At 40.3% G+C, this 9,433-nt stretch overlaps 1 long non-coding RNA gene across 1 annotated transcript; it reads right to left on the bottom strand.

Annotated features, from left to right (window-relative positions):
* Window positions 1-5,067: 5,067 nt before the first annotated feature.
* LOC308401638 lies at window positions 5,068-7,881 on the bottom strand. The gene is made up of 2 exons (XR_013972585.1): window positions 7,452-7,881; window positions 5,068-7,369 (listed from the first exon to the last, which is right to left on the bottom strand). It is a non-coding gene; the product is annotated as an uncharacterized lncRNA (long non-coding RNA).
* Between the last annotated feature and the right edge of the window lie 1,552 nt (window positions 7,882-9,433).

Below are 9,433 nucleotides of genomic sequence, written 5' to 3'. Positions count from 1 at the left end.
ATGACCTCTGTGTTCACGCAGTTCAGATGCCAGCAAAGTTAGATTTACAACCATAACAGCAGTTAAAGATGACACTCCCATCACTCCCCAATTCTCCCACAGCTTTATTTTGGTGCTCCAGTTTTCCACTCCCATTTTAATGCCCCCTTATACCTTTCAAATGTACTTAGACTAAAACCTCTGTCTAAGGAGCTTTTAACCTTTATTTTTATTGCTGCAGCTACCAGTGTCTTCCAGTTGGGTGATTCTCAGCTTCTTTCTTCGACCTCCGGGGTTAGACCACCCTTTAGTCATTGCACAGTTCTGGGGATTATTCTGCCCCGATTTCAAACAAAGATCTGTGTATTTTGGGGTCACCGGCGTGTCCCCCTTTTTGCCAAGAGCCTCTTGAACCTCGTTGGTCTGGTGTTCCTGGTTTTCGCCAACCCCTTCATGGTTATTGCTGTGTTTGTGGGATCCATCTTCTCCAGGAGCCCAAACGTCATGACACTTGACCCCAGTTGCTGTCTCGGCAGTCCCTACATCTGTCCCTGCTGTGAAGGGTCCTCACATCTCCGGGTCCCCGTCTGGTGTCTGTTCCTTTCTCTGCAAGAGACAGAAAACCAAAACACCTCTCTCCCTAGCCTTGATAATCTAATATTGTTATCCATTGTTCTTCTAATGATTCAAATTTGGTTTAAAATATTATGTTCAGGACTTATTCTAATCATAATCTATGTGTGTGTAAAAGAAATAAAAAATTAGTGAACCCTTTCTAAGTCTAACACATTATAAGCTTAAGTTTTACCATAGCTAATTTATTAAACACAAAAATAAACTCATAGAAATTTTCATATCACCATTGTTTGATGTTCAAACTCAACTCCCCCTTTTTGACACACTCCCATGTGTCAATTCATTGGAGCTAGACAATTAAAAGAGAAGGTTAGTGACATCATATCTCAGAAAGTATCAGAAATTCTTCTCTCGAGTACCGTTGCTCCAGCCTTGTCATCCCTGAGGATCTTCGATCCCGAAAATGTCCCTTCTCCTCATGTAATAAAGTCTGTCATCCTTCCATGCCCTGGTAACTGGTCCATCCAGAGCTGTAACATTTTGAAATGTACATACAACAAGCCAAACCACACCTTGGTCACACCAACCCTCTTCCGCCCCGAAGATGTCCAATGCCATCCTAGTATGGACTGTCAAAAGTGGCTTTAACGCTGACTATCCTGACAATCCATTTTATAACGTTTCCTGGTCAGATTTGCCAATCTCTGCACCAGGGTTTTAAACTTTTCGCCATTTCCATTAGTTGTTATTTTTATTTAGTTTCGACTCCAGATTTTCAATTTTTACCAGTTGTAATTAGTTTTTACCAATTCTTTGCTAGTTTAGTGTAGTTTTTATTTTCTGAAAATCCTTAGTTTCAATTTAGTTTTATTTGTGTTTTGCAAAAATTAAGTGTAACAAAATCCCAGTTCCATCATATCAGTCATGCTCTTCTGGTTATCCTTGGGTGTTGAGACTAATAACTATTAACTCTTGCCGCACGGTGTGGTCCTAATTTTGGTTCAAGTGAATTGATAACCTTTTGAAGGCGATTGTTACACACCTTTATTTAGATGTCCCAGTCCTGTTGTCTCGGGATACATCACGCTGCCTTATCTGGGGTTAGCTGTTTTCTGGGGATGCGGGTTGAGTGGGTGAGCTCTTCAAGGAGGGGGAGTGTGCTCCCCCTGATGAGGTCTTCTAGGTAAGCTAGGTTAGCCTTCTTGTGTGAGCTTTTCAAGTGCACTTTAAGGTTAGTGGGACTTTTAGTTTTATAAATGTCCCTCATGACCCCCTGATGACCCAGTATTTCATTTTTGCACACTGTAGTACACATTTTAGTTTTTGCTTGTAGCTCGCATACTCTACTTGCCACTCCTCTAATTCCTGATGTTTCTTAGAGAGGGCAACAGTACCTTTAAAATTATATCACATGTGTGGGGGTGTGGCCTTGCCAATTGTTTTGCCCACCTTTTCAAAATGGCTGGCGTGCCCACAAGCACATTTCATGGAAAAAGAAAGGTAAGCTTGATATTTACATTTAAAATGTTTTGTTAAACTCAGATTTTTATTTTATTCTTTTTGCAAGTACCCCTCCTCGGTGGCGAGAAACTGTTGGTGTGGTCAAGTGGGTGCTCTGGAAACAAACGCTCAGGACAGAACAGTTATCAGTCATGTACTTCCTACAAATTTTGCATATGTTTTATTCCATATTGATCCTCTGAGTGTAATGGTACATTTTAATTTGAATTTATCCAAACTAAACACAATATTTTCTTTATTTACTTTGCTCTTGTTCTTTTTCAGTACCACATCCTATCAAATGTCCCTGTCGATTATATTCTACATTTAATAACTTACTATTTCAAGTGAGAACCTAAATCACGTGGACCAATGTTTATTATTGCATATCTCTATTCTGAATGTGGCCAGTCATTCATAGGTATTGTTCAATTTTGGCGATTTTCCTCTATAAAATTTAATTGACTTTTTACAGTGGCCTGCTATGGTTAATAATAACATATTCCAGTCATGAGTGGTATCAAAAGTCTTCTCCACTGTAGCATTTGGCATTCCCAATAATATAACATGATACCTTACTCAAAACACAGCTAATATAGCACAGTTTTCTTAATGCAAACATCGGTAACTCAAAATCAGCAACCACAGTGTTAAGTCTGCAGTTCATACTTATGTGAAGCTAGAGTCTCCTCCTCCAGTCTCTCTTATCCTCCTGCTCCTGAAAAAACAAAACAAAACAAAGCGAAGCATCCACCCTTCTCTTGTCGGCTGGGTGAATTGTTTATTGGCATTTACTAATCCTAAAGTGGGTGCAGTCATTGTCTCAGTATCAAGTCAGTCAAAGCTTTTAGTCGTCAGTCCATCACAGTCCATTCACATGCATACCTCCATACACATTCATACCAGATGTTGCTGATAATGGAGTCTCACGCGCAACCTATTCGAGCGTCCATCACCAGCAAGATGACGTCATCATTTTAAAGGAAAACAATTCCTTGTTGTTTTTTGGGCCGGATTGACTCGGTGCAATCCTTTTAGACTCAGAACTTCTCAGTGTTCCCTATAAGTGAATTTCTCCCAAGCCAATTACAATCATGGAGAAGCACACTTTGCAACTGTTTTTGTAAGAATATTTCATAGCGCTTTAAATTTCAATCTTTCAGGCCTGGTTTAAAGAGCTGATTGTTAAATCATAAACTCACAAAATATCAACATATCACCACCGGTGGATCACACCTCTCAGATGTTTTTTCTCCAGTGCACTGTAACCAAAACGAAAACAGACATAACCAACAAAATACTACTAAAATAACACAAACTAGGGCCCGTTGCAGACATGTCCAAGCATAAAACTATCCCTCTCTCGCTTACGAGAAAGAACACAAGCCAAAGCTCACTGATAAAATCAAGCTAGCGCTAAACAAAACCAAACAATCAACCAGAAATTCACAGGAACATTTTTGCTTCCTGCCGGGACAATATTGTGTGGGAATGAGAACCTCAGGTGCCGTAACACCTTTTGTTCCTCCTTGAATTAAAACTCAATCACAGAAAATGCCGTACTCCGACCTAAAACTTACACTATTAATTCATCATTTTCACTCTGTGCCACTGTTCCTCATCAGGGCTGTGTGAAGCACAGCAAAGAATTCAGTCAAGGCCTTGAGCCATAAACAGACATCATGCACAGACATTGTTTTCATAACCAAACTTTTTTAGACCTTATTCCTAAAATCTACATAAATGCCCTCTGGGTGACATATAACACATTCTAAGTATTTAATGGTCATCAATGGCTCCTCATAAAAATTATGCATTGGGATGTTTGTGTGCAGCATTTTGCATATCAGCATAAGCAAAGCATTCTTCATTGCATCAGCGTGTATGTGTGTGTGCGTGTGGATCACTCTTCATTGCACAAGCGTGTGCATGTGTATGTGTGTGCATCACTTCTCAGTGAATCAACATTCCCGTGTGTGTGTGTGTGTCTGTGTGTGTGTGTGTGTGTGTGTGTGTGTGTGTGTGTGTGTGTGTGTGTGTGTTCATCACTTTCCTGTTCTGGTGTTCTGGGTAAACCACGGCCTGAAGCATGCCCTGGGGTCCTGCCCCCCCCTCAGTTTCAGTTTGTTTGCGACCATTGCTGCTGCTCAAAATTCAGTCCGTCCTGGTTCTGACCCCAATTGGGGCAGTCCTTTCTCCAGTGTCGATGTTCACCGCAGGTGAAACCTGCATCTTCTTCTGTGTTTTTGTCCATTCTGAGGTGCCTTCTGTCCTCAGTTACTCCTCTTGTCTCGGTCACGCCCTTTTTCGCCACCCGATCATCCGTGTTGGTCCATCACTGTCCTGCACAGTGTGAATGCAAAGTTATCAAGGTCAGCATTCTTTCGCTCGGCCTTACTTTTCATTCGGGCTTGGCGGGCGTCTCGTCACAGCTCTGTCAGCTGACGCAGTCTGGGAATTTTTCCCCCGTGTAGTGAAACGGGCCTTAGGTTTAGTGCTCTCCGTCTCGGCTGCATGAGATCACATTCCTGCAGGTCTGTTGACATTCTCAGGTCGTTGTTGTGGGTCCAGCTGTTGCAGCATTTGGTCAGTGTCACGTATGGGGGAGAGCAGGAGTCCAGTCAGCCTCGGCTTTCAGGGCCGGCAAAGCAGCCTGTAATTAAATATGTATAGAAAAAACAAAAACAAAACAAAACAAAAACAAACAAAAAACAAAAACAAACGAACAGGAAAATGTTGTTGTGTTGGCTGTGTTATTCAGAGGGGAGACAATGGGGCCAGGCCCTGTGTCAGCCTTCTCTCCCCCTTTTTTTGTTTTTTGTCTCCCGATATAATCAACTCCTAACCCACCAAGTTGACAGGACAACACCGGTATATGTTAAAATTCTTAAGATCATGTTTAAAAGCCCAAAAAAGGAACTTTCTTTCATTCAGTAATCACTTTTATTAATCAATCAACAGAAAACATGTCACAATTTGAATCTTTTAACCACTAAATTTGTTGTGTCTTGCCTGGTTGGTTAGACCAGTGTTCCTTTTTTTTTTTTTTTAGTTAAATTGTTGTCCTGCAACCCAGAGGGTTTCTTTGTCAGTAATGTATAGACTTCATCATTTAAGTATGTTAATTTTTCTTTAACCTTGCTGGAAAATCTTCACGTGTTCATGAGTGTAAGCTGTTTCTTCATTGCGTGTATGTGCATTTGTATAAAAGCAGGTTAATTTTATCTTTTCTCAAACTAGGCGTTACCTTAAAAGGAGCCTTTCTCTCAGATTTCTCTGCTTGTGTGTTTTTGTTTCACCTTTTTGTTGTGATGCTCCGGACGCCTTCCCAACCTCCACAAGTCCGTTGGCCCCAATTTTATGTGTTAAAACTTCTCTTAATTTCTCCTCTAATTCTCTCCTCGCTGCTGTCTTTTTCACAGCTGCTGATTCGTGCTGGGTGTGGTTCCCATTACCTATAATTTTGCTTCGGCCGCTGTGCTTGTGGGGGCAGTTGGTCCAGGTCCGCAGCTTCCTGTATTAACACACTAAGAGATTTATTTTAATTTCATTTTCATCACTTTTAAACCGATAAGCAGGCAACACGCCTACCTTGACAGCGTAAACTATACGCCAGTCTCCCAACACATTCCTCTCTCTACTCCTCCATAATTCTCCACTGCACACCTCTTACTATCTCTCCTTTTTATTTTTATTACACCACAGAGTAATACACCCAATTATGCCCGTCTATCTCCATGTGGCTCCAAATTCCCTCTTTATTCTAATTTCACACTCGTCAGGGGACAGGCACACAACAATTTCAACCACTGAAACGAGGAATTCAACCTTTTTATATTTCTTTACTAATCTAGACTCAACGTTTGGTCGCAAAATGTGTCTTGTTCTAGTCCGGAATAAATGTGAACCCGTGATTACACGGCCGTTCCAGTGTTATTTCCGTGGCTATGCGGGGGCCCTCACCTCCCCAAGTCACCACCTCAGCACCCGGACGACGCCGGTCCTGGCCACGCGTCCACGGACAGGAGGGTCGCTACTCCATAGGCAAATGTTCCACAGGTACACTAGGCATCAACCTTTGATCCTAAAATGTGTATTTGCTCTAATGTCCTCCTAATCAAACACATCAACCGTCACTGTCACTGTGTTCGCGCTTCACACTCCACACCAAAAAACACACTCAGAGCGCGCCTCACTCACACTCTCACTCAGTGCGCGCTTTACCCACAAGACAGCACCCAGAGCGCGCCTCGCAGCTTCACACACACTCTCTCACCCAGAGCGCGCTTTCACACTCACACACAACACTTTTCCTCAGCGGGAATTTTACACAGAAACCTCTGAGCTCAACTATTAGATCTTCTTAAAGCACACTGCACCATAGACCAAAATACCCCTTTCTCTGCGCTTATGACCGCCACCACGGGGCAAAGTCGCATCATAAAAGTGATGCTTGCATCCCCGAAGTTATACCTGACATCATAAACCAGGTGTTGCTATGTACTTAAATTTTACTTTGTATTATGACCGCAGCCCTTTATACTCAACTGACGCCACAAACCACCGTCAAAACCTCTATCCAATGTACTAAAACTAGCACCAACCACTACTGCACTTCACGGCCGCACCACCGGAACACGCCGTATCATAAACCAAACCTACGGACGTGTTTCGCTCTCGCGTTGCCAGCGTTCAACTGCACCGTGAAGCCAGCATCTGCTTTTCCTTAAATCAACTTCTATTTCATAGCCGGCAAAAGCCAGGACGTCACTGACACCATAAACAAAATAAACAAACCTCGACTTCAATGTACTGGACTAATGGCCGCGTCTTCAGAAGAAATTCTAACGTATTATTGCTACAGAAGCCAGTATTAGACAAAATTAAATGTGGAAGGTAAAGTGGCTGCAACTAGTCCAACGTAGTATGTTATTAGTATCTCGGTAGAAGCAGTTTACTGCAACTAGTCCAACGTAGTATGTTATTAGTATCTCGGTAGAAGCAGTTTATTTAACACACTGGAATTCAGCCTCAACTTATGTTGTTAGTATCTTGCGCCAAAAACCAGACACCGACAAATTTACTGTGAAAATACATGTGACTCAGCGAACAGATTAATTTGGAAAGCCCAATATGCACATTTGGTATTTATAATACAACAGGCTGTGCTTACCTTTTTATTTTTGGACCGGTCCTCTGTTCACCTCGCCTCACGATCTCACCAAAGGTCAAATCTGCACCTCCTCAGCACACCAAAGATCCGGGTCACACGGCACCAAGTTGTTGAATTCTCCCAATTCTTTGAATCTTTGGGCTGAAGGAAGGACAATACTCGGTGTATAAATGCTCAATCAACAATCATTTATTTCCATACAATTCAACAGTAAGAGCATTACAACGTCCGGACGGGAGAGATGCTACCAGAGGGTCAGGCACATGTCTCAAAATGGTGACGGGTTGCTCAGCTTTTTATAGTCTCTAGTGGCCCCCAGCTAGTCGTAAAAGCCAAAACATCACATTTTTTCTCTGTTACAGCGCCTAAGTTATGACCTCGGCAGTTGTTTCTCTGCTTTCTGTAAGGTGGGGGTGTGGAATGTGGTCTATCTATCTCCCCTGTCTTTAGACACAGAGTCTCCTGCTTACAACCTTCTCTTCATGATTCAACAATTAAGCATGTCAAGAAAACAGTGTAACACATTCCCAGCAGATCAAGGATACAGAGTGATGCACATTTATCTAATGAACTAATATGTGAATATGTTCTGTTAACTCAAAAGTATAATGAGAACTAAACTACATACAGCTCACACACTCTATATTAAAGGGTATAATGTGGTCTACAGCCGTATTCTAATTCAACTACTTTGATTACATATATAAGGTAACATATAATAACAGAATAATCTAATACTTACTATGCAAACATGACAAGTGAAATCTCCCGCAGCAAGCTTAAACATGTGAGAGGTTGATCGTGCAGAGAATCGCTGAGCTTATGTGAGTGCGTGTGTAAAAGCATTTCAGTTCTGCTGAGCCAAATAAGACAGGTCAGGGTGAAGAAGTGACAGCCAAAGAAAAGCTTACCACAAAACGGAGAAGTTATGACAAATCAGACTATAAGGCAAAAAGAAAGTGCAGCTTTATGGTTTCATGGACAAAATAATTTCTGTGGCTGCAATATGATGAGCTAAATAACCAGGGCTGCACATAAGTGGTCCGCAGGTGCGCATTCGCTGTCAAAATAAAAAACACGCACAAGGGTTAGGGTTAAATTTAAAAACTGTACTTTTGAGTTAAAATATATATTTATAATTTTAATAAATGACAAATTAAAAAGGCATGAACATTTTTTTGTATCGAAAAAATATCGAACCGTGACACCAAAGTATCGAACCGAACCGAACCGTGAATTTTGTGTATCGTTGCACCCCTAATATATATATATATGTATATATATATATATATATGTGTGTATGTATGTGTATATATATATATATATATATATATATATATATATATATATATACATATATGGCATTTAAAAAATAGTTAAAGATAGATCCAATTAATAGTTAAATTGATAGTGGATAATAAATAGATTTTGAATGTATCTAAGACTAGTAGCATGGAAATTGGCTCTAACCATTCTATTAGTAAGAATCCAGTTTTGCAGGTTTCTATTAATGGTGCACCTGCTAACCAAGTCCGTGAGACCAGGATCCTGGGTGTAACTTTAGACAGTAAAGTGTTCTGGACAGAGCACATTAATAATTTTGTTGCTAAAATAAGAGTATTTCAGTAGTTAAATGCCATGTAAGGTCTTTGATTGTCTAATATTGATTATTAGTATGGTCTGATAGTACAATGGAGCAGATTATGAAATTGCAAATGGCACAAAATAAAGCAGTACAAATGATCCTTTGTTGTGGATATAACACAAATATTGTGCATAAATATCTTAATTGGTTAATTGTTAAATATAGATTGCTTATGTTTTAAATTGTATTTATTAGAAATATTATTGTTACAAAGGCACCATCACGTTGTATAAAATATTGAATTGAAGTATCAACAGAAAGGAATACTGTACTAGACAGACTACAGGAAAAATATTTTTATTACCCAAAGCAAGAACCAGTTCAATCAAAAGAACAGTTTTGTACAGGGCTATGGAAGAATGGACTTTACCAATACAGATAATACAAGAAACTTCTAAAACAATATTTATTTGGTCTGACTTTTGACCGGTGTTAAAAATGGTAATATGAATTTGAAAAATGGGCGTGTGTGCTGTAGTAATGACAGTACATTAGTCTTATGTTTTTTAAATGTTGTATTATCAGTGCTTATCCTGATAAGAGGCCTAATTTGTGTTATA

Source organism: Rhamphochromis sp. 'chilingali' (genome assembly GCF_963969265.1).
Source record: "Rhamphochromis sp. 'chilingali' genome assembly, chromosome: 8".
In the NCBI taxonomy this organism is placed as follows: Eukaryota; Metazoa; Chordata; class Actinopteri; order Cichliformes; family Cichlidae; genus Rhamphochromis; species Rhamphochromis sp. 'chilingali'.
Note: the sequence above shows the minus strand (reverse complement) of the source record. Positions and strands in the feature narration are given on the sequence as shown.